The sequence below is a fragment of the Camelina sativa genome, chromosome 3 (assembly GCF_030686135.1).
Source record: "Camelina sativa cultivar CO46 ecotype springtype chromosome 3, ASM3068613v1".
Classification (NCBI taxonomy): Eukaryota; Viridiplantae; Streptophyta; class Magnoliopsida; order Brassicales; family Brassicaceae; genus Camelina; species Camelina sativa.
Window position 1 is genome coordinate 28268324 of NC_141882.1, and position 24853 is coordinate 28293176.

General features: G+C 37.2%; 2 long non-coding RNA genes and 2 pseudogenes across 2 annotated transcripts; 2 read left to right on the forward strand and 2 right to left on the reverse strand.

The window, feature by feature from the left end:
- Positions 1-1181: 1181 nt before the first annotated feature.
- Positions 1182-2319, reverse strand: LOC109132294 (putative F-box only protein 11 pseudogene; annotated as a pseudogene).
- A 484-nt stretch (positions 2320-2803) lies between these two features.
- Positions 2804-4326, forward strand: LOC147947795 (uncharacterized). The gene is made up of 2 exons (XR_015587397.1): positions 2804-3012; positions 3120-4326. It is a non-coding gene; the product is annotated as an uncharacterized LOC147947795 (long non-coding RNA).
- A 315-nt stretch (positions 4327-4641) lies between these two features.
- On the reverse strand, positions 4642-19448 carry LOC109130847 (putative F-box only protein 10 pseudogene; annotated as a pseudogene).
- Positions 19449-21030: 1582 nt separating this feature from the next.
- Positions 21031-23300, forward strand: LOC104778042 (uncharacterized). Its single transcript, XR_015594538.1, has 2 exons — positions 21031-22686; positions 22757-23300. It is a non-coding gene; the product is annotated as an uncharacterized LOC104778042 (long non-coding RNA).
- Positions 23301-24853: the final 1553 nt, after the last annotated feature.

The window sequence follows — 24853 nt, forward strand, 5'->3', positions numbered from 1 at the left end:
GTATGGGACATTGTTTGTATCCCAACAAATATGGATATATGCTAAAGTACATGTACATTATATAAGTATATAACACTATAAAATTATCAAATTTAACATTTTGTAAGATAAATATATGAATAATGTACATGTTCTCATTTTAACTTTAAATATGGATGAACCTATATATACGTTACATACTTTCCAAATAGTTATAGCTAGTTTCTAAAAAAATACCTTGTATTATTATTCTTTATGATACACATCTTATTAAATAATTTTGAGGATATAGAATATTTTTATGATATTCTGCGCATAACTGGTTTAAATTAGTATTTGACTATATATTTGCGATTGTGGTTACGGAAGTTTTGCGAAAACGGGAGTTTTCGAAAGCATATGTGATAGTCTCATCCTTTTATGTTTGATGTTCTTCGATTTTATTACGGGCAAGTGATGAAAAAAGTCTTTGCATTTGGTAAATTTAGAAGAAAACTTTAACTAAAGTAGCCCTAATTTATTCAAATAAGAATCCAACAACAGAGAAAATGACAAATGACTATGATAAATGACAATACAACGACCAGCAATGGAATATTAGAAAGAACATATAAGAAATCTTTAAGTCATAATACTCTCTCATTATAATATTTTCTTAGATTTTAAAATAGGATTTAAAATATTAACTTTAACTTAAGTCTTATTAATATTTATATAGCTAAACAATGGATCTTCATCTTGCTCTCCCTCCAACTCGAACTTCCTTGTCAACCAGAGACTGACCTCGGTCGTTACCTGGAAATTGATTGCATGGCCACGCCACACTTGTTTTATTAAAGATATGATAAAACAAAGGCAATCTTGAATCTTTTTTTCTGGTGTATCTCTCTCACACATCTTGTTCAGAGTTTTAAATAATTAAGGATATTAATGATGGTTAAAAATCCACTGGATACCCGAAACCCAAATGAAATTTAAGCTCATGCATGGACTTGTTTTTTGAATTTTTTATAAAAAGCGTGAATTTAAAACAAGATGGTGAACTTTTACCCACCATTTTCTCTTAAAACAAAGGATTACATCTCAGTTTTCGTTCGTTGGGAGATATATTTAATTAATTTTTTTTTACTCAAATATATATTTAATTAATTATCTTAAGGTTTTTGGTAATTAATACAAAAAGTCAAAACATAATGTAAACGTTAATTTTTGTTGTCCTCTTTAACCCATAAAGGCCGAACCAAACTGGGGATATAAGTATGGAGATAAGGACAAGTTTGACCAAGTAGAACTTCAAAGTGATCTATTTTGAAAATTTTCAACATATGTCGTTTTATGATGTAGATATAAGCCTGCTTAGTTTCATCATAACAACAGATGGCGAGCCTCTTAGCATCGCTGCTGTCTAGAAAGTAAGTTAGGTCAGGACGATTATACCAAAAAAAAACGAAAATTTAGGGAAATTAGGTATTAACACTGTCATGAGTTTTATCCACACCACGTCCTCTTCTAATCCTACCTCCCTATTATTAAATATTGTTCTTTGTCAACCAAATATTTATCTTTAATGTCTTATTGCATAACTTAGCAATGAAAGACGATCTTTCCTAAAAACCGCAAGGGATAGAACATTGTCGTCATCGTACTTAAACGGTAGATAACAAAAAGTCGTTCGTCTCTCTGTTGAAAAACTGAAACTTCTAATGAAAACACCATTGTTAACATCTACACCAGCCCAATACAAAGTTCCATTCAGAGATACGCTATTTGATTGGATAGCTGACCATGTACTATCAGACCCGCGCGAAATCTTTGACTTTCTTTGTATATTACCCAATCTCATAAATCCAAGATTTTATTGATGGATCAAATTCATAATTATAATCCAACATCTTGTATCGTTTCTTGTTATCATAACCTATGTCATATTGGGCAGTTGGATAACTATGTTGGGATCCGTACCGTTTAGTTTATCTCAACATGGGGTTCCAAATCAGGACCCCTCTAAACTGGAACCTACAAAACAACAAGCCATCACAATGTACATAGTCGAACATCCATACTGGCATGTCACATTTCAAACCAGGAATGTCTAAGATTAACTCATGGACCTCTATCCTTGGACCATTGAAATCAACGGCTACCGAATAAATCTTAGAATCATCAGTCCGGAAGATGAATTGTGGTTGTGATCGAGCCAACTGGTCGTTCACAAACTTCTTGTCGTCCAAAAGAGAATTCCATTGCTTACATACGGTTGTGAATCGAACAAGAGACTTGAGGTGGAACCCTACAAAGGATCTCTTCCACTAATTCCCATGGAAGGTTCACCGACACCATTAATTACGTTTAAGATGATAATAAGGATTATAAGGTCTTTAAGGGTTTCACAAAATTTTGTAAATTATATACCTTCTTAATGTACTATATATATATATATATAAGGTCTCTCGAAAAATAAAAATTGCTGAGGGTAATATACAAGAATATAAGTAAAAATAAAATATTCTTTTACTAAAAATAATAAATCTATGAAGAAAAAATTAAAATGTATTAGATACCTCCAGACAAAATAAACTATAGATAAGCTATACTAATTTGGATTTCTTTCATCATATCAGAATGAATTTATGTTTTGATATGATTTATATTATAGCAGTATTAAATAAAGCCACTTTTAAAAAATAAAAGAAAATCATGACTAACAAATAAAGTATTCAATTATGAAAGTTTAAAAGTTAATTCTTTTAAAATTTTAAATCTTCTAGCTTTAAAAGTTATTAGTATTATTTGTAAGAATTCATGTGTGTGGATTCTAAAATTTGTGCAGTAACCTTGTATTTTGTTTCTAATAATTATATCATCAAAATTTCATTATAAATGATTCAATATACAAATTTATAAAAGAACTCTGTTGGAGCCAAAATGTTGAGGGTACGACATGTAAGTAAAGAATAAAAGAACTCTGTTTTACACACATCTGGTACGATATGTACCCTCCGGGATATACAAATGAAATTCTCGAAAATTCTGGTAATTTAATTTCTTTTTAGTAGTGTTTCATTAAGTTATGTCTTTTACAAGTTGCATATATTTTTACTTTTGACTCAAAGTGATGATGTAAATAAATACTACTGAAGGAAAGGCGATCAGCATAGCAGAGCAAAGGCGATAAGAAGGGTGCGATTAGGGTTTTCGTTTCTGTGGGAAGAGTCTAGCGGCTAGCCGCCTGCACGCCATGTCGGTGGTGGCTGGAGACGGCTCCATGGCGGTGGGAAGTCCAGCTGAGGTGGGATCTGTACTTGTTCCACCCCAAAAGTTGTATGCTACTACAGTCGGGAGGCCGAGTCTTTCAAAATTTGTTGTTAATGTCCAAGTGGTTGATGGTAAAGCCATGGTGGTTGTTCCTGACGAAGTATTGCAAGATTAAGTTCCTTTGTGGGAGGATTTCCTTGTGGGCTGTTTCCCTAATTCAGGTCCACATGTTGGAAGAATTTACGTCATAGTGAATAAGATCTGGAACCTCAGTGATCGTTCTATTAAAATCGATGTTTTCAGTGTCAATGATAAAATAATGAAATTTCGAATACGGAATGCACCTGTAAGGTCTCAAGTTCTGCGTAGGGGCATGTGGAATATCTCTGTGATTTGCCGATGATCGTTTCGAAGTGGACTCCGGTAGCTGAGAACGCTCAGCCGGAGATCAAGACTATGCCATTCTACTTAAAAAATGTTCCTCCATCTATGTTCACTTGGCCAGGCCTAAGCTTCCTTGCTACCCCTGTTGGTGAACCTAAGCAATTGCACCAAGAGACCGAATTAGTCACCTGTTGATGAGGCATAGATTTTTGTGGAGGTCGATCTAACAAAAGAGTTACCTAAAAGAAACTACTTCAAGATCAAAGATGAGGAGACCTGTGTTCAGTTTGAATATCCATGGCTTCCTCCTCGGTGTGGAGTTTGCAGCAGATGGGTCATTTAAGGATGGTTGTCTAGCTAATGGGGGAGGCCTCTCTCTACTCCGCAGGATGGTCATCCAGGGCATGGGGAGAATCGTTCCTCTCGTTCTGTTCCCAATGGAATATTAGAAAAAACATATAAGAAACCTTTAAGTCATAATACTCTCTCATTATAATATTTTCTTAGATTTTAAAATAGGATTTAAAATATTAACTTTAACTTAAGTCTTATTAATATTTATATAGCTAAATAATGGATCTTCATCTTGCTCTTGAACTTCCTTGTCAACCAGAGACCGACCTCGGTCGTTACCTGGAAATTGATTCCATGGCCACGCCACACTTGCACATGAAGAAATTCATTTAAAGATATGATAAAACAAAGGCAATCTTGAATCTTTTTTTTCTGGTGTATCTCTCTCACACATCTTGTTAAGAGTTTTAAATAATTGAGGATATTAATGATGGATAATAATCCACTGGATACCCGAAACCCAAATGAAATTTAAGCTCATGCATGGACTTGTTTTTTGATTTTTTTTTTTAAAAGCGTGAATTTAAGACAAGATGGTGAGCTTTTACCCACCATTTTCTCTTAAAACAAAGGATTACATCTCAGTTTTCGTTCGTTGGGAGATACATTTAATTAATTATCTTGAGGTTTTTGGTGATTAATACAAAAAGTCAAAACATAATGTAAACGTTAATTTTTGTTGTCCTCTTTAACCCATAAAGGCCGAACCAAACTGGGGATATAAGTATGGAGATAAGGGCAAGTTTGACCAAGTAGAACTTCAAAGTGATCTATTTTGAAATTTTTCAACATATGTCGTTTTATGATGTAGATATAAGCCTGCTTAGTTTCATCATAACAACAGATGGCGAGCCTCTTAGCATTGTCATGAGTTTTATCCACACCACGTCCTCTTCTAATCCTACCTCGCTATTATTAATATTGTTCTTTGTCAACCAAATATTTATCTATTATGTCTTTTTTTTTTTTTTTTTTTGGTCAAAACTCGACCAATTTTAATTTAAGACCAAACCAGTAATTTAAACGTCGGTTCAAGAGTTACATCTGTTTCACCCTATAAGAGGGTTGAGGAAATTGAATGCAAGCTTAAAGGTAATTAAGGACACTAATGTGTTTTTTGCGATTTCATCGGCTCTGCAATTGTTCTCACGCGGCACAAAGTGGAAGTTGATCCTTCCCATCTGTTGAGCCATCATCAGGATATCGTGTAAAATTCCGTGGATCTCTTTGTGGTGGAGCTCCGACTTTGTTGCTTTGGTCAGCGTCTGCGAATCTAAAACAAAAACAATATTCTGGTATCCCATATCTAAGGCATATTGCATAGCTCGATCCATTGTCAGTGTTTCCGCCATGAGGGGGGAGTTGACATCCAAGGCAATATCCCTTCCTTGGGTCTCCGACTTAGAGATCAGATCCCTAAGCCTCCGTCTCTTTTAGACTTTTTCATTTTGTCCCATGAAATCCAACACATCTTTCGGTTATCAGGCGATGTGTCCCACCAGAACCGGGGTAGGAGGGATTGAATTCTTTTGTAGAGTGATCCTGGCAGTTTAAAGCAGGACATGGTATGTGTAGGCATTGCAGATAGCACCGCTTTAAGCATTGTGGTTTTTCCAGCAGTAGAGAGGAACCTAGTGGACCAGCTTTTGGAGCGCTAATTGATTCTATCAATGATGCTGTTAAACATATCTTTTTTCTTTCTGCCAAAGGATTCAGGTAAGCCTAAGTATTTTCCTAAGCCTCCAACTTGATGGATACCAAGGATCTGATTCGCTACGTTTCTCTTGCTTTATGATGTTTTTGCGGAGAAAGTGACAGCCGATTTAGCTTTGTTGATCATTTGACCTAATGCTTTCTCATACTTTTGCAGGATTTTCATTATTTCTTCACAGCGTTGGCGGTCTGAGCGACCGAAGAACATGGTGTCATCAGCGAACAGTAAGTGGTTTACTCGTGGACTTGTTTTTGAGACCCTCACTCCTTGTAACCGATCTTCACTCTGAGCTTTCCAACATAAACCTGACAGGACCTCACTACACAGGATGAAGATGTACGGTGACAGAGGATCCCCTTGGCGAATTCCTCTCTCTGGGTACACTGAATCTTGTGCTGAGCAATTGAGCAGGTATGCGTAAGAGACCGAGGTGATACACGCCATAATCCATTTGATCCAGGTTTTGTGAAAGCCCATTCTCTCCATCACTAGCCATATGAAGTCCCACTCAGTGCGGTTATATGCTTTGCTCATGTCGGTCTTAACCGCCATATAGCATATCTCTTTAGCTCCAGATTGTTTGAGGTAGTGTAAGACTTCATGAGTGATTAGAACATTATCTGTGATTGCTCGTCTTGGCACGAAAGCTGACTGATTTTCTGATATAATATGTTGTAGGAGGGGTTGTAGTCGCTTGGTCAACACTTTGGATATGATCTTGTAGAACATAGAACAGAGAGCAATAGGTCTATAGTCCGCCATTTTTGTTGGACTCAGGTTCTTTGGAATGAGCCGGACATGAGTCTGATTTATCTTTTCCGGCATATTTCCTGAGGTAGAGAAGCTTTGAACTTCCATGATGATGTTTGGTCCTACAGTATCCCAATGGGATTGGAAGAAGCTCCCTGAAAAACCATCTGGCCCCAGGACTTTGTCAGCGTGAATGGAAAAACACGTTTTTTTAATCTCCTCCTGTGATGGTATTATTATGAGGGACTGGTTCATTTCTGGTGAGATGCAAGCATCAATGGCTTCTTTTACCGTGGTAAGTCTCTCACCTTCCGAAGTGGTAAAGAGCTTTGTAAAATAATCAGTAATAACGCGACTTATCTGCTCTTCTTTGAAAACAAGTGTTTCACTTTCATCCTCAATTACAGCAAATTTGTTGATGGCTTGTCGTCCTCTTGTGCTGGCATGGAAGTATCTCAAGTTTTTGTCTCCCGGTGTTAACAATATTTGTCTACTCCTTTGTTTCCAGAACTCTTCCTCCGCCTTAAAAGCTTTTAGGAGGGAACTGTTCAGGTGAAGAATCAAATCCTGGCTTGAGTCTTGACTTGTCATAGCTTCTTCCAGTTTTGTTCTAAGGGTGTGTATTTCCTCTTTGCTGTTTTTGTGCTTTTCTCTTGACTAGAGGATAATTTCACGACGACATCAGGAGAGTTTTTCTTCGACCCCTTCATTATCATTTGCTTTCCAAGACCTACTGATCAGTTCTTTAATCTCATCATTGTCTTTTCGTCTTCGATCATACTTGAACTGTCCTCTTTTCTTTTTCTGTGACAGGTCTAGATAGGTAAGTAAAGGTCTATGGTCAGAACCTTCAAAATGGAGGTAGTCGCATCGGCTTAAAGGGTAAGTTTCTGCCCATGCTCCATATGGTCATTTCTTTTACCTCTCCAGGATAGGAAGTTTCCCGAGTGCCTGAGGTCGTAAAGGTCACACTCCGACATGAATGTTCAGATATCAGTGAAGGTGCCTTCATGTCTTGGTGGTCTTCCTTGTTTCTCGGTAGCATCAATAATGTCATTGAAGTCTCCTGTCAGGAACCAGGGTTCTTCCCGCATGGTCCCAAGTACTGTGAGTTTATCCCAGATAAGTTTCCTCTTTGATCGGTCAGGTTCGCCATAAACAAAAGTGGAGAAAAAAGTTTTCCCCTCCGCACTAATGCAAGTGTTAATGAAATATTTGCAGGTCTCAAGGATGGTGACCTCCACATTCTGGTTCCAGAGTAGAGCTAAGCCCCCTCCTCCTGGACTATGTGGGGAGACTAGTAGGTGAGATTTAAACTTCAGTCCTTCTAATGATTTATTACCATGTCATCACCGTTTTTTGTCTCCATGAGGAATAGAATATCAAGTGATATCTCTGTCTGTATCTCATGCAGTCGCCAGCCTGTTGTGGGATTCCCCAACCCACAACAGTTCCAGCTCATAATCTTTAAGGAAGAGGATTTGGTGGATTTTGAAAATCTACCTTCTTCTTTGTTATTGCCGGGATCAAGACCCCAATAGTAGGATCACCCTTTTCTACTATTGGTTGTTGTAATAGTCTCTCCTTCATGGGTTTATGTTTGCTTGAGCTAGCTTGGTTACCACCTATCTTTTGGTTCACTTTTGAGTTGATTGATTTCTTTGGGGAGTTTCTTGCCTCTCCTTGAATGACTTGTTATTTTCTTGCTGCACATTCTGTTTGATCTGCCACTAAGAGGTATTGAACCGTGACCTCTCTTAATTAACTCGATACCTGTTCTTTTGAACGAACAACTGGTATGGGTGGTGGTGGAGTTGGAGGATCAAGGTTTATTTCCAATCTTTCTAGTGGTGACTGTCTAGGTCTTTACGAGTCAGACTCTTCACACAGTAAGTTAACTGTTGGTGGTACTTTTTCTCTCCATTGTCTCTGTGGAAAGTTCGAGAGGCCATGATCTCTAAAGAAGTATCGGGAAGAGGAGTGGCTACGACAAGTACTCTGATATGGGTGAGCTATAGTGTTTTGCCTCCTGGTATTTGCTCGAACCTCATTGTTTCTATTTTTCGACGAGAATGATCTTTGGTTTGTTTCATAACTTGTTCTTTCTGTTTGTGTTCTAGTAGATCCAGCCGATTCTCGTTGGGAATTAGTTATACTCGGGTTAGTTCTTGGAGCCATGAAGTTGTCTTGTGGTGTGTAGTAGTTTTATCACACTCTCTAGACTCCGAGGTTTATGGACGGGTATCCTTAGGTTGGATTTCTCTCTTTTCCCTCAGTTCAGGGCAGAATTGCTTTTCATGGGTGAGCATACAACAGTGGAGACAGTGGTTTTTCAGGTTCTTGTACTCCAATGTGATCAGGGTTTCATCGCCATTTGGGAAATCCACAATCGTCTCCTTAACAATGGGTTTAAGACCATCAATCTGAACCTAACTTTAGCAGTAGTGTCTGTTATCTCCATATCCTCCACTTCACCTAAATCGTCACCAATAGTTTGCAGCATTTCAGGTTGCCAGTAGTGCTTTGGGAGGCCTTGAACTTTGATCCAGAAATGAATGATAGATGGGAAGGAAGCCGAAATTACCGGTTACCATCTTTGGAGTATCACCATCCAGTAGTCGTAGTGGTAAGGTCTGTTAGCGAGTACCTTTGGATGTTCTCTTCATATTCAAATCTGAACTGGAGACATCCCCTTCCTAGATCTGACCCAGTTGCTTTTCCTTTTAGATCGTATTTGTTGATCAAGAACGGAAACATGGACCATATTCGCTGAGCTGGAGGGTTGATAAGCCGTCCCATAAGGGTTAGGGAGTTTTCTTCAATGAGAGCAGAGGTGTCGAGGTCTGGAGCTCGGATTCTTCGACGGGGTGGTGGTGGGGTTACAGTCTCTACTCCTTTACCTTTGAGGTGGTAGGGTATTCTTTTTTCCATCGTTTCAGTTCGAGCAGAAGGTAATCAAGCTGTGGAGGCAGTAGATCCGGTCAGGTTGGGGTAAAGGTTATCGATAGGTTGAAGCCGGGGTTTACGGTTTATAGGGTTACAATGTTGATAAATGGATACAAAGGTTACACAGTTTTAGAAGGTTAGGTTTATGTAAGGAAAAGGAGGGTAGAGATAAACCATACCATCCTGGAGAAACAAGACGGAAGATAGGCAAAAATTCCTCTCATCGGTCAAGACCACTTTCATCTACGAATTGAACTGTTTCTATCTCCTTTAATTTGAAATTAATTGTAGGATTAAATAAGCTAGAGCCTAGAATATTAAAAATCTCAAGGGTTAACTTCATACAGATTTAATGATTGTGTATAACTTGTGATTGAGACAAATCTTTTATATGGGGGATTTCCCATGAACTCGACAACCATCAAGAAGAAGAAGAGAAAAAGGAACAAATTGAAACAAATGCATATACTATTATGTATAAAACTCATCAGAGTTTATTAGAGACAACATATTCTCAATTATTTATTTACAAGAAAGTCTCGCAGGACTTAAATTGCTAGTTCAATAAAATGTAAAATTAACATGTCAATATATACTCGCTCTCAGAGTTTAGACACAGAGCAATATCCCAATTATTTATTTATAAGAGAGCTTCACAAGCAAAGTATTATTAACCTATATATGTATCACTGTGGGTTTCCGCGTAAGCAACCACTTTCTTGATAGCTTCTTTGAGATTCTCGTAGAGCTTTTCCAAGTCCATCTTCTTATGATCCAGCAACCGCCTAGGTTCATCGTCTGGATGAAGTCTCACTAACTCCGCACATTTAAACTGGAACTTATTTTGCGCCAGCGTCAATTCTCCTTTTAGTGTCATAAAACGATCAGGCAATGCGCTAGCGTGTGCAGGATAAGCCATTTTGCCAAAAAAATTTCCAATGAAAAAAAAAAAAGATAATAGAATTATAGAACTGCGTTGGAATGTACAACCTCTTCTGAACATCTTTATTTATAGCTGGAAAAATATAAAAAATGCTGAGTTGCGTATTTAACTCTTCATCTACGCGACTAACACCAACTCACTACTTCGTTTACAAGTTTGTTTTAGAGGAAATAATCTCACTTTAGGGGTTATGTTCTTTCTATTTAGAGGTGCCTTTAGAAAAGAACCATGAAATTTGTTTTATATTTAATATATTAGTGAATTATTTAATGAAAAATAAATTAGACTTAACTTTACCCCTCTCTCTCTCACTTTGTCCATCGATGAGAAGACTTTGAACTATTAAATATAAAACTCATCAGAGTTTATTAGAGACAGCAAATTCTCAGTTTTTTTTTTTAATAGTTCAAGAAAATGTAAAATTAACATGTCTATACTCGCTCTCAAAATTTAGACACAAAGCAATATCTCAATTATTTATTTATAAGAGAGCTTCACAAGCAAAGTACTATTAACCTATATATGTATCACTGTGGGTTCTCGCGTAAGCAACCACTTTCTTGATAGCTTCTTTTAGTTTTTTCGTAGAGCTTTTCCAAGTCCATCTTCTTATGATCTAGCACCCGTCTAGCTAGGTTCAGCGTCTCGATGAAGTATCACTACCTCCACGCATTTGAACTGAAACTTATTTTGCGCCAGCGTCAATTCTCTATTTAGTGTCATAAAATGATCAGGCAATGTGCTAGCGTTGGAATGAGTTGGAATGCGTTGACACAAAAATTTCAAATGAAATAAAAAAAAAAGATAATAGAACTATAGAACTGCGTTGGAATGAGTTGGAATGTAAAACCTCTTCTAAACATCTCTATTTATAGCTGGAAAAATATAAAAAATGCTGAGTTGCGTATTTAAGTCTTCATCTACGCGACTAACACAAACTTACAACTTCTCTTACAAGTTTATCAGGTTCATTAAGGCAATAATCTCACTTTAGAGGTTACGTTCCTTCTATTTATAGGTGCTCTTAGAAAAAAAAAAGAAAAAAAACCATGAAAGTTATTTTATATTTTTGATATAAAAGTGAATTATTTAACAAAAAAATAAATTACACTTAACTTTACCCCTCTCTCTGGCACTCAGTCCATCGATGAGAAGACTTTGAACTAAGTTTTTTTATTTATTTTTGAAATAACTTAATTACCATATTCGATATGTCATAATGGTTGTGATGACTTCGTCAGCCACTCTTCTTTTAATACCGAAAAGTACTTAAGCTCTGTTGTCAAGCAATATATAATATATTTTGGTTAGTAAAATCGTATGTTTAATTTGGAGAAGTACTCACTTGGATTGTCAAGCATATATCATATATATATGTTATCATTTTGTTATGTTAAGTATAATTTGGTCAAGAAATGTAAATTTAAGCATCATGTGGCCTTTTGTCCAAAAAAAAAAAAGCATCATCTGGTCATGTGGAGGTTTTCGCGTAATGTAATCTGTTGGATGCAAACCTTCTTCTAAACATGCATACATCTCTATTGAAAAAGGTGATATGGTGAATTGCGTACTTAACTATCCATCTAGTCACTAATAACAAACTTAATATGATTACTTGGTTAAAATTAACTTATGATATGTGGCCGTATGGTTTCGGCGTAATGTAAATATGTAATGTGTTAGGATGTATATAATCCTATTCTAAGTATGTATCTCTACTGAAAAATGTGAAAATATATAATGGGAAATTGGGCACTTCAAACTATCCATCTAGTAACTAATAACAAACTTAATACTACTTCTCTCTCAACTTTTTATAAATAGTTAATTAAGACATTAATCTTACTTTGGAGATTACACTTTTTCTATTTAGAAGTGCCTCTAGTTGTTTAATTAATATTTTAATATTTCACACCAATATTCTAAAGTCTTTCCAAGTAACTTAATTTGGTTCGGAACAAAGAAGTTTTTTGTAACTAATGTTGTTACTGCATAAAATGTAAATGTTACTTTTCTGCTCTAACCTAATGTATGATTGGCTAAGCTCTGGATGTTTGATCAAGACATCTTTATTTATTTGTTAGTGATAAGCAGCATTAACATGTTAACATTTAAAACACATAAAAATAAGAAAACAGTGTGTTACGTTTTTTCTCTGGAGATAATATATATATATATATATATATATATATATATATATATTGGTTATTGATAATATATATGAGTTCATGATTAGGAGATCTTATTGCTAAACGAAAACAAAGAAACTATAAACTACGACGAAGGAAAACGTGTTACCAAGAGTGTTTTTTTTTTTTTTGTAATATTCCACAAGTTCATTTTCTTTTAGTAAAGAATTTGAAGTTTTCAATAGACATATAAGGAAATGAAAGAAATATAGTAGTGTTTTGTTTTTATCCCCAATTCATTTCATCGGTGAAGACCACTTCATCGTCGGTTGAACTATTTTAATCTTCTTTAATTTGTAATAAATTGTAGGATTAAACATATAGCTAGAATATTAAAAACCTCAAGAGTTAAACTTCTGATTGTGATTGAGACAAATCTTTTATGGGTATTTCCCAAGAACACAATAAACGATCAAGAAATGAGAATATATGACTCATAAGGAAAAAGAAGAGAAGAAATGCAGAACCAAACATGCATATATATTATAGAGACAACAATTCCCCAATTATTTTACTTACAAGAAAGTCTCCCTGGACTTAAATAGTTCAAAAAAAATTAAAATTAACATATCTATATATTTCACTCGCCCTCAAGATCAATATCTCAGTTACTTATTTATAAGAGAGCTTCACTCTGGAATAGTAAAAGTAACATATCACTCGGAGAGCTCCATCTCCTTCATAATTTCCTCCATCTCCTTCTTAATTTCTTTCGTCTTCTCGGAGAGCTCTTTCACCTTCACTTGATAATCGTTGAGCTTCTTCTTGAACTCTTCAATGGCACCAACATCAGGTCGACCAGTTGGATGAAGAAGTTGGACTTTCTCCGCACAGAACTTCTCAAACTCATCTTTCAACTCCGTGCTCTTACGATCCAGCTCTTCAATACTAGTAGACACACTAGTGTTTCCAACATTAGCCATTTTTTCTCACTAAGATTTCAAAAAAAAAGAAAGCAAAAGATGAAAAAGTTATAAAACTGCGATATTGTGAAAGAATTTAATTGTGTGTTGCAATGTAAAAAACCTCTTCTAAACATCTCCATTTATAGCTGAAAAAAGGTGATAATCTTGAGTTGCGTACTTCAACTCTCCACCTACGCCACTAACACAAACTTACTACTTCTCTCACAAGTATATGGTTAATTAAGGCAATAACTTTACTTTGGAGGTTAGACCTTGTGAAGGTTCATTTCTCTACAAATTATTTTCTAGTAAAAATTATAATGAAAATAAATGTGGACAAATAATAAATCAATATATCTTCTTTCGCTTGCTTTGGGGCACAAGACTCAAGGCCACGGGATCATCATTATGGGAGATTAAGAAACGAGAATATGATTCAACTAGAGGGTGTGACTCATAAAGAAAAAGCATAGAATGAATGAGAACAAAAACAGAGAACCAAACATACATAGATTATATGTAAAACTCATCAGAGTTTAGAGACAGCAATTTCCCAATTATTTTACTTACAAATGTATAAGGTTTCATTTATCACTCGCCCTCAAGAGTTTAGATACTGAACAATATCGCAATACTTATTTATAAAAGAGTTTCGCTGAAAAAATGTAAAAGTAACCTATCATTATTGGTTTTCTATCATCTCTTTCAATTCATAACTTCTTTATCTTCTCGATGAGCTCTTCCACCTTCATTTTCTTGTCATTGAGCTTCTTCTTCTCTTACACGCTATATTATGTGGGTCTCGTAGACTTTTTGTGTTAATTATAAAATATAAAGGAACATTTTATTCTTTCATCTCTAGTTTAATGGAAGTATAATTTCAGGTATTAAGCACCAAACTTTACCTACACTGTTCTAATATTGATTGATTCACCTAATTAATGTATGAGTATGATTGGCTAAGGTATATGTCTTTTACTCTTTTCTCAAGACGTTTTTTAATTATTGGTTAGTGGCTTTAATATTTAACACACACACACAAAATAAATATAACAGTTCATCTTGTAGTTTGCCCCCCAAAAAAACAGTTCGTTACGTTTTCTTTTTGGAAATATATAGAAAATATCGATTTTAAAAAAAAAAATATTATTTTTTAGAAACAATTATTGATAATATTAGTTCATGATTAGGGGCTCTTTATCTTTGATGTCTTATTGCGTAACTTTAGCAATGAAAGACGATATTTCCTAAAAACTGCAAGGGATAGAACATTGTCGTCATCGTACTTAAACGGTAGATGACAAAAAGTCGTTCGTCTCTCTGTTGAAAAACTGAAGCTTCTAATGAAAACACCGTTGTTAACATCTACACCAGCCTAATACAAAATTCCATTTAGAGAAACGCTGTTTGATTGGATAGCTGACCATGTACTATCAGACCCGAAATCTTTGACTCTCTTTGTATATAACCCAATCTCATAAATCCACGGTATTATTGATGGATCAAATTCATAATTATAATCCAATATCTCTGTTTGTACGGAGATGAACACAATACTAATAAATAAGATTTTGCGGAGAAAAAATGGAGCAAGTCCTTTATTAATGAAATGAGATCGTCAATTACAAAGTGTGAGAGTTCGTCAGCCTACAAGCAAACTAACGACCAGAAAAATGACTATCTCGAAAGTGTAAACGAATTATTCAAAAGGCAATAAACTATGTTTTGATGCAAAGTCTTGCTCTCTCATTAATATCCCAGAGTCTGAATCCTAATCCCAATAAATGTCTTCTACTTTTATAGGCGACTGTTGACCTAGGGTTTTCATCGGCGAGAATGAGATTGAGGTCGGCGAGAGTGAGATTGAGGCCGAGATTGAGATTGAGGTCGGCGAGACAAGAATTGATGAGTGCTAAGCTTGAGGTCGGCGAGATTGAGATTGAGCTAGGCGAGAGTGAGATTAAGGTCGACGATGTCAAGTTCTCTCGCGAGATGGTTGATCGTCGTCGTTGAGCGGGGTCGAGAGGCGAAGAGAGAGAGGTCGGCGGAAAAGGATTGATGAGTGCTGAGGTAGAGGTCGACGAGATGCTGCGCGATTCCCCGGATTTCGGCAAATCTTCATTCCAGGTCGGCGCTTGGACTACCATTGGGGCGAGCTCTGAGGTCAGCTCCTAAATCCTCATTCATGTTGTGCCAAGCTTGAGGTTGGCACCAAACTTGAGGTAGGCACCAAGATGGAGGTAGGCACCATGCTTGAGGTAGGCACCAAACTTGAGGTAGGCACCAAACTTGAGGTAGGCACCAAACTTGAGGTAGGCACCAAGCTGGAGGTAGGCACCAAGCTGGAGGTTGGCACCAAACTTGAGGTAGGAACCAAACTTGAGGTAGGCGCCAAGCTTGAGGTAGGCACCAAGCTGGAGGTCAGAACCAAACTTGAGGTAGGAACCAAACTTGAGGTAGGCGCCAAGCTTGAGGTAGGCACCAAGCTGGTGGTCGGCACCAAACTTGAGGTAGACACCAAACTGGAGGTCGGCACCAAACTTGAGGTAGGCGCCAAGCTGGAGGTCGGCACCAAACTTGAGGTAGGCACCAAACTTGAGGTAGGCGCCAAACTTGAGGTAGGAGCCGAGCTGGAGGTCGGCACTGAGAATGATAATCATAAGCATGAAGGTAAGCGCCGGTAAGTATGAGGGATGCGACCAAATTTTCGATATACTACTCGGCTTTGTGCTTTACCAGAGTAAAATGGTAAGTGAGACATACTCGCCGTACCTTTAGGTGCGGCTTTCGTGTCTGGCTTATCTTGTGGGTGCTTGGGGTTGGCAAGAACTTGCAAGCAGGAGCTTGGCTTATTAGTTCTGGCGCCCTTAAGCTGGTGTGAGACATGCTTGTCTTTTTGCTTGGTTTCGAGATGTATTTTACGGTGCAAGACGTCTCTCGGCTTATCCTATTACGTGTTTTGAATACCGAGTTTTAGGGTGGTAGTTGAGATGAGCTCGTAGTACCTTTTAGGTGTGGCTCTGGTGTTCGGCTTACCCTATGTGTGCCACGTGGTCGGCAAGAGAGTGCAAGTAAGGACTTGGCTTACACAAAATTTACCGCCTGCTAGCTGATTGCAAAATTGGGTCGGCTTATTTGTGCAGGTTATTTCACCGCTGCATCCATGAGGAACGCGTTTTAAATCGTACACCTGACTAGGACGATGATGTTGAAGCTGGACACTCTTTTTTTTTGTAGATGTTTTCTTTTTTAGAGCTGATGAGCTCGGTATATCGAGCGTTCTTTTCTTTTTTTTTTTGATGTTTTGAGGTTAAACTTATGGTTGAGCTCCGAGACATGCAAGACTATGATTAGTGGTGTGGAGCTGCGAATTGATCACCAATTTTGAGCTGTAAGGTCTTGTTTGAGTGAATCCGAATCTTAGATGGGTGGCTTTCTGGTTAGCTGATCGGCTTATTGTTGGTTAGCTGATTGACTAGCATCCGACCCCTTCCCAATTTTTGCTAGGAAAATGGAGTTGATGTCTGTAAAACCAAAGCTATTGGGTCATCTCTCGCGATATTGGAGATATCGGAGGGCGGCATGGTGATCTTGATGCTTGCCCTTGTTCTTCCACGAGTTTGTTGATGGTGAGTCGGTCTGAACCGTCGTTGGTCGTCGTATGGTACGCGCATGTTAATGGTTGGTTGGTCGGGGTCACCTTGGTTTAAATTTGGATTAGTATGAAAAGAGGTAGCACGAGTGAGACCTACACGTGAGCGAGAGCGGAGGTTGTCAAGCTAAGTTAGGGTCTCGCGCGATCAGGATTGAGATCGGTCTTTCGAGTGAGGAGGGAGGGATCGACTGGTGAGGGTCGGCGTTTTTGCGTCAGAGTTGGCAAAATTAGCACTATGGGTGAGGGAGGTCGGCCATTCGAGGTCGGCGGGACACTGCACGGTGCCCCAGACGTCGTCCCTGTGTGGGCGGCATATCTCCAATCCATGTCGGCACTTGTCTAACCGTTGGAGTGAACTCCGAGGTTGGCTCCTATCTTGGCGAGGGGGGGGCGCTTCTTCCTTCGGGGTGTGCGCTCTCATAATTGTAGGTGGCGAGGTCGGCTCTACAAGTGGAAGGAAAGGGCAGCCTCTTCCAACGAGTTCTCGTGCATGGTCTTCGCGTCGGCGTGGTAAAACTCTTGAAGGAATCAAATGCGTTTACCGGGGAGTTCGACATCAATTATAAAGATCTATTTGTCACATCGACATTGATATTGGGGAAGAGTGTGGAGATTTTGGTTTCAGCGTCGAGGGTTGGACCAAAAATCGTGATTTTTGACAACATTGAGTTTAGCGAAAAGTATGAGAGTGATATTGGTGGTGGTTTCATAGGTCTTGCTTTGTCTAACGAGAGGCCGACTACATCACCCATGGCTGTTCTTGGAGGTAGATTGGGCGATATGAGCGTTTGCAAAATCGATGGTGTGTCGGTGCTTGGTCCTCTATTGCTGGAGTCAGTTGATTTGATTATGGTAAGTTTCTTTTGCTACGACGATCGTTGAGTGCATCACCGTAGTATAGTCGTCGACAGATCCTACGATGGTGAACATCGACCGGTGTGTGTGGGTCTCCTAGCGTTCTTTGATTGGCGGAGGTGGCTGTGACAGCGTGTCATGGTCGGCAGGGTCACTTGCATGTCGACGCTTGTGCTTTAAGTCGTTGGAGCGCGTTTATTTGCTCTTGCGATGCTTCTTATGTTGTAGTGAGTGCGTCTAGCTGCTCGGCTATTCGTGTGTCCCAGCTATTGAGCCTGTCGAGGATAGTCTGCATTTGATCGTCGAGGTTGTTCCTCTGTCCAACAAGCAAGGGATCTGGGAGGGCGGCACTGTCAGTGACAAATGGAGCAACGATTTGGAGATGCTTGGCATGTGTGGCAGCAAGAGGTTCCAAGGGTGCAGCAGGCGCTGTTGTAGAGGTTGTGTTGAGTAGCATCCTCGACTATTGTCGTCGTAGAAGGTGGAGGTGGGAGAGTGTGAGCTCGTGTGCGCCCCCATCGTTGTTCTGAAAATGAGATCGTCAAGGTAGGCGCTGGTTGTTCGGATGTGGTATTGACTTCATCGCTGAAATTTCCTGAGTTCACCATTTTTACTGAATGTGGAGTCTTCGTGGAAATGTTGACCGTTAGTCTATCATCAAAAAGGAGCGCTCTGATCTAGCCCAACAGTGGGTGCCAATTGTTTGTACCGAGATGAGCACAATACTAATAAATATGATTTTGCGGGGAAAGAATGGAGCAAGTCCTTTATTAACGAAAGGAGGTCGTCAATTACAAAGTGTGAGAGTTCGTCAGCCTACAAGCAAGCTGACGACCAGAAAAATGACTATCTCGAAGGTGGAAACGAATTATACAAAAGGCAATAAACTATGTTTTGATGCAAAGTCTTGCTCTATTATTAATGTCCGAGAGTCTGAATCCTGATCCCAATAAATGCCTTTTACTTTTATATGCGACTGTTGACCTAGGGTTTTCATCGCGAATTCTCGAAATTACCCTTTGCGAAGGTTAGTGGACTTTCTCTCAAATTTGTTGGGCCGAAATCACAACCTAACAAGTTTAGCAAGTCTTTTTGGGCTGAGTGGCATATTGGGCGCAGTCCATATCCAACAATCTCGTATCGTTTCTTGTTATCATAACCTATGTCATATTGGGTAGTTGGATAACTATGTTGGGTACCGTTTAGTTTGTCTCAACACGGGGTTCCAAATCAGGACCCCTCTAAACTGGAACCTACAAAACAACAAGCCATCACAACGTACATAGTCGTGCATTCATACTGGCGTGTCACATTTCAAACCAGGAATGTCTAAGGTTAACTCATGGACCTCTATCAGTGGACCATTAAAATCAATGGCTACCGAGTAAATTTTAGAGCTGTCAAATGGTCTGTTCATGGACCATTGGGCGAGTCCACTTGGACATTTTTTTAAATGGACGGAAGTTGGATAGTCCCAAATAGACAATGGTCTAAAAGGTGTCCAAATGGTTTTGCCCATGGACGGTCCACTTTTATTTTTGTTGTTTTTCACTTATAACGTATGTGTTTTATTTTTGTTATTTTTATTTATAAAATCTGAATCTTATTTTTGTTACTTTTCACTTATAAAATCTGAGTTTTATTTTTGTTATTTTCTTTAATAAAATCTAATTTTATTTTTGTTATTTTTCACTTATAAAATCTACTAAATTTGGTTATGTATTGTTCTTTGATTCTTCTATTGTTCTTAAATTATGGAAAATTCTAGTCTTTAAGAAACAAGAAACAAATGGAGATTATATATGATTGGGGATTTTCATAAAATAAAATCAACAACACATAACTATTAAAATCAAGTAGTCAACAACACAAAACTATTTAGTAGCAAAATCAACAATACATAACCAAATTTAGTAGCAATGTCAACAATACAAAGCCAAACTTAAGTAGCAACAATAGTTCCTTCATCCTTCACAAACTTGAACTCATCACCTACAATATTCAAAACAAACTCAGAACTCATCACCTATAAATTCATCAACTACAAATACAATATGCAAAAAAGGTAGAATTCTTACCAATTTCTTGAAATCCCCTAAACCAATTTCTTGCACATATCAAAGCTTGGACATTTGTTGGTAAGAGACAACTCCTATACTTGTTGAGAACACGGCTACCAATGCTAACAGATGATTCTGATGCAACCGTTGTGATTGGAATACTTAAGACATCACATGCCATTGATGCTAACTCTTTAAACCGACTTGCATTGTCTTTCCAATAAGCAATCAGATTTATACTCCTAAATGAAACCATATCTAACACCGGTTCATTCAAATATGTGTCTAAAGGTGATTTTCCACTACTATCACTCTTTTGATAAATGTATGAATAATACCCCTGAGACAATACACACATAAACACTAGTTAATATCCAACAAACAGATTGTGCTTTAATTACATTGCTGCAAGGAAAAAGTTCATATTTTTAAATAAAGCTTCATATTTTAAAATATATTAGATGGATGAGTATTTGTAAGCATTTCTAGTTTGTGCTTTTGATTAAACCAAACTAATGTTTAAAATGTTGACAACAATGCAAACTTTGTGCTATATATATATATATATATATATATATATATATATTTATATGTGCATAATTATAGCGAGATTCTTTGTTATTAGAAATGAAATTTGACTATGTTGTTATAATCGCTTCGTATCATGAAATTTTAGTGGTTTTTGATTATTCAAGTAATTTCTATAAACCAACTTAACCACTATAACTAAAGAAAAATTAACACGCCAAAGAGCAAAAATATATCTGTAATTAATTAGAAGTCTGGAAACATCAAACATAATCATCAGTCAATGGTGGTACATTGTAAATGCATGTTTTAATTTTGAAATGTTCTCTAACACACCAAAGCTATATTATTAGCCGCCGTAGATTCAACCGTCCGATCTCCAAGACTCTAAACATTAGCACCCGTAGATTCATCTCCGTCTATTGGGTTTAATAATAATACTAATAATTCGGCCCAAATTGGATATTTAGGCCCAAGAATCTTCGATTTGTGTGTCCTCTGATTTTGAGAGACAAGCAAAAACAGAGGTAGTCGGAGGAAGAAGAAACGATGACAACCGTCGGATATAACATCCCTCTTGATCTGACGATCGAGATACTGCTAAGGTTACCGGCGAAATCTCTCTTCAGATTCAGATCAGTGTCGAAGACATGGTGTTCCACCATCGTCAGCCGACAATTCGCCGACGCATTCATGCACCTGTCTCTGTCTCGACCTCGGCTTCTCCTTGCTTTCAACAACTGCGATGACAACCAATTGTTGTTTTTCTCCTTAGCTCATCAAAGTTGTGATCTTTCATCGTCGTCGTCAGTGTTAGCCGCCAAAGAAAACACCTTTGACACTTCCCAAAGTCAGATCTAATGATTGCATCATGCAGAGTAACTCTGTCCGTGGGTTCGTCTGTTGTACCATGGAGCGTCGTTTCGTGGTATGTAATCCAACCACAACACAGTTCATAGTCTTACCTGAAGACTATAACCCTATCCGTCGTTGTGAGGATTTTTATGTGTACTTGGGATACGACCCAAGCAACGATGAATACAAGGTTTTGCGACTGGAGATGGCGGAATTCTCTGATACACCTATTGAACACAGTGTATGCACGTTGGGAGGTGGTTCTGGTTCTTACTCGTGGAGGCGCATCAAAAGCAGTATCCTTTATTATTATTGTTATCATAATGGAGTATGCATTGATGGGGTTGTGTATTACGAGGCTAACTTGGATCCAGATTATACTACTTTGGTAGTGAGTAGTTTTGATGTTGCGTCTGAGCAGCTGCGTGTCATTGAAACACCCGAAATTATGGTTGTAACTAGCCTAACAAACTACCTAGGCAAGTTAGCTGCGTACGATTTCTCTGAAGACATTACTTGTTTTGTTTTGTGGGTTCTTGATGATGGTGAGAATCAAGTTTGGTCAAAAAAGATGTGTGTCTTTTCCTCTTTCACCCGTTCATTGCTCTTGGATTTAAAACTGCACTTTGTTGGGGTGACTGCTGCTGGAGAGATCGTCTATGTTCCAGATTTGTTTACTCATCCTTTCGAGCTTCTCTTCTACCATGTAGAGAAGAAGCTGGAAAGAAGAGTTAGAGTTGAAGGACTCGTAGGTGATGTGGTTAGGAGTTGTACTTCTAGAAAAAGTCTTTGTTTTGCCTCTGTCTCATGTTGTTACTTTGACAATCTTAACTATTTGTAGTTTTAATTTAAAAGGGTTGTTCTATTCAGTCTCCCTCTCTTTGTTTTTTCTAGCAAAAGTTGTTCAGTCTTCCTTTTATTATATTACATAGCTGTGTACCAAAAGTTGATGATTTTTGTTTATTTTATCAAAAGCAATGCAATACTAGACTTGTGTGGGAACTGGGAACAGAACCATAGCTGCAGGTTCTGACTGGAATTTTTGTTGAGTCTTGGAAACAACAGGATTATATTTATATATGACCTTGTATACAACTGATCAATGCTTTAGCCTTCGTATTTGATGATGGAGTTAACTTTGGAGCATCCGATTTTGGTTACACCGCAGCTTCATTTTGTGTTTGCTCTTCCTCTCATCGACTCTTGGTTTCATTGGACTTTAGTTTGGTCTTACTATCTACATGAGTCTTAGAGCAGCCGTTGGATTCTGGCGGTAAAAATATGTGAAACTCTCTGTTTCTTGTACTTAAAAAGGTAAAAAACAAAAAATACTGTTTGAACTTTTTTATAACAGAATGTAAACCTGACTACAGGATTGGGACAGGAACATGGTCTTTTCTTAGGAGCTGAAGTTGAAGGGATGAGCATGTTCTAGTATGAGAGTGAGTGGTTTCGATGTTGGGTCCGAGCAGCTACGTCTCATTAACACACCTAGAAATGTTGCTGGTGTCCTAACAAACTACCTTGGGAAGTTAGCTGCGTATGATTCTATTGATGATGGTTTGTTTTGTTTTGTGGGTTCTTGATGATGTCAAGAATCAAGTTTGGACAAAGAAGACTTATGTCTTTCCTTCTTATACCACTTTAATGTTGCGGGGCTTTAACTTCGCAGGGATCACTGTTGCTAGAGAGATCGTCTATGTTCCACACTTCTTTTCTGATCCTTTTGAGCTTTTCTGTTACGATGTAGAGAAGAAGATGGAAAGAAGAGTTGAGTTGAAGGACTCGTAGATGATATTTATGATGGTGTTAGTTGTTCTACTTTCAAACCTCGTTGTCGTACCTTTCTATTATGCTCCTATGTCGACAATATTATCTATTTGTAGCTTTTATTTAACGGGATTGTTGGCGTGACCACTGTCTTCTGACTCTTTCGAGCTTCTCTGTTACTACTATGTATAGAAGAGACTTAGGTGGCAATAAGACTTAAGAGTTAAAGAACTAGTATAGGTCTTGGTTTTGTCTGTCTCATACTCATGTATATGGTCCTTAGTTTAATTAAACTATTAAAGGATTGTTCGATTTCCGTCATCTTCTTTTTATGCAGTTGTTAAGCTAAAAGGGAAGACTAAACTCGATTTCTCACTTTTCTTGACGTAAGTATGAATTTTGAAATATTATACATTTCATACGGCAACAAAACAAATTCATCCCATGTAAAACATAAAAAAATAAACATCAATACGTCAATCTACTTTTCTTTTTGTTGTCATATTCTTCGAAAAAAAAATATTTTTCCTAATTTTCAAATAATTAATTATAAACAAGTTACTTCAGAAAAAATAATAATTCTAAATCCCACCGTTAGAAAAAAAAAACCAAAAATCTACTTACACATAGGTAGCTTATACCTTCGAGGTGCATATGGGAAAGGTATCTATGGGAAAGGTTTATTTCTAGAAGTGCAATCAAATTCTCTAAAGTATAGAGCATTTTGATATTTGTCTAAACTCAATTAATTTAAACGTCTTAGTGCATATCTTAGGAGGGTATATACAACAAATATTGTTTAGAAAAGTGTACATATTCTAAAAAGAAATCATTTTTACTTTAAACTAAATTAAATGTTTGCAAACCATATTTAAACATTATTTTATCTAACGTTGATAAGACAAAACTATCTTCTTTTATATTCTATCTAATCTACCAATTAAAGAATGATGTTACAATCTAAAATTCATTAAGTCAATATTGTATAATCCTAAAAAAATAGTTATACAGGTGGAATAAAATGATGAACATCTTATCGATTTTTATTTATTAAGTACATTTTTCACATTAAAAAAGAAACAAAATTCTCTACTATCTTCTCCAATGTTTCAACTTAAAACACGTTCCACCTTACATCCTACACGCATTGGCGTAGTCTCAACCATTTATTTTTCGTATTCCATATTTTCTCTACTCCTTGAAATATTTTTTGCTTTTCTTTTTTGGTCACTGTTAACTTTCCTACTCCCTTGATTGTTTCCATGCTTTTCATATCATTCAAATTTTTCAAGGCTGATATATCATATATAAACTCTTTTCATTTGGTCCAAACTTCAAACAAAGTGTAACATTATTCTTTAATTTCTTAATATTATTCAGCCTTTGATCCAAAGCAAAATTGTTATTAGAACAAATTTTGTTATTTCTGGAACCCTCTAGATTTCTGAACTACTATTACAAGGTTTGTTGATTAGTCGGCCGGTTAATTTTGAGCTAATTACTATTACAATCCTTACTTGTATTAGTAGTTCAGATGGGTAGCTTTACAGTCCAATCTTGATGATGCAAAAGAGGTGAAAACAACAAACAATGAACCAAACTTTTTTTCCTAAATTAGGAAAAGAGAGCACACTTTAATAGAAAAAAAAAAAGAAAAACAATTAATCTATGTGAAAATAGGCGACACTTTAATTTGGATGATGGTTAAGAA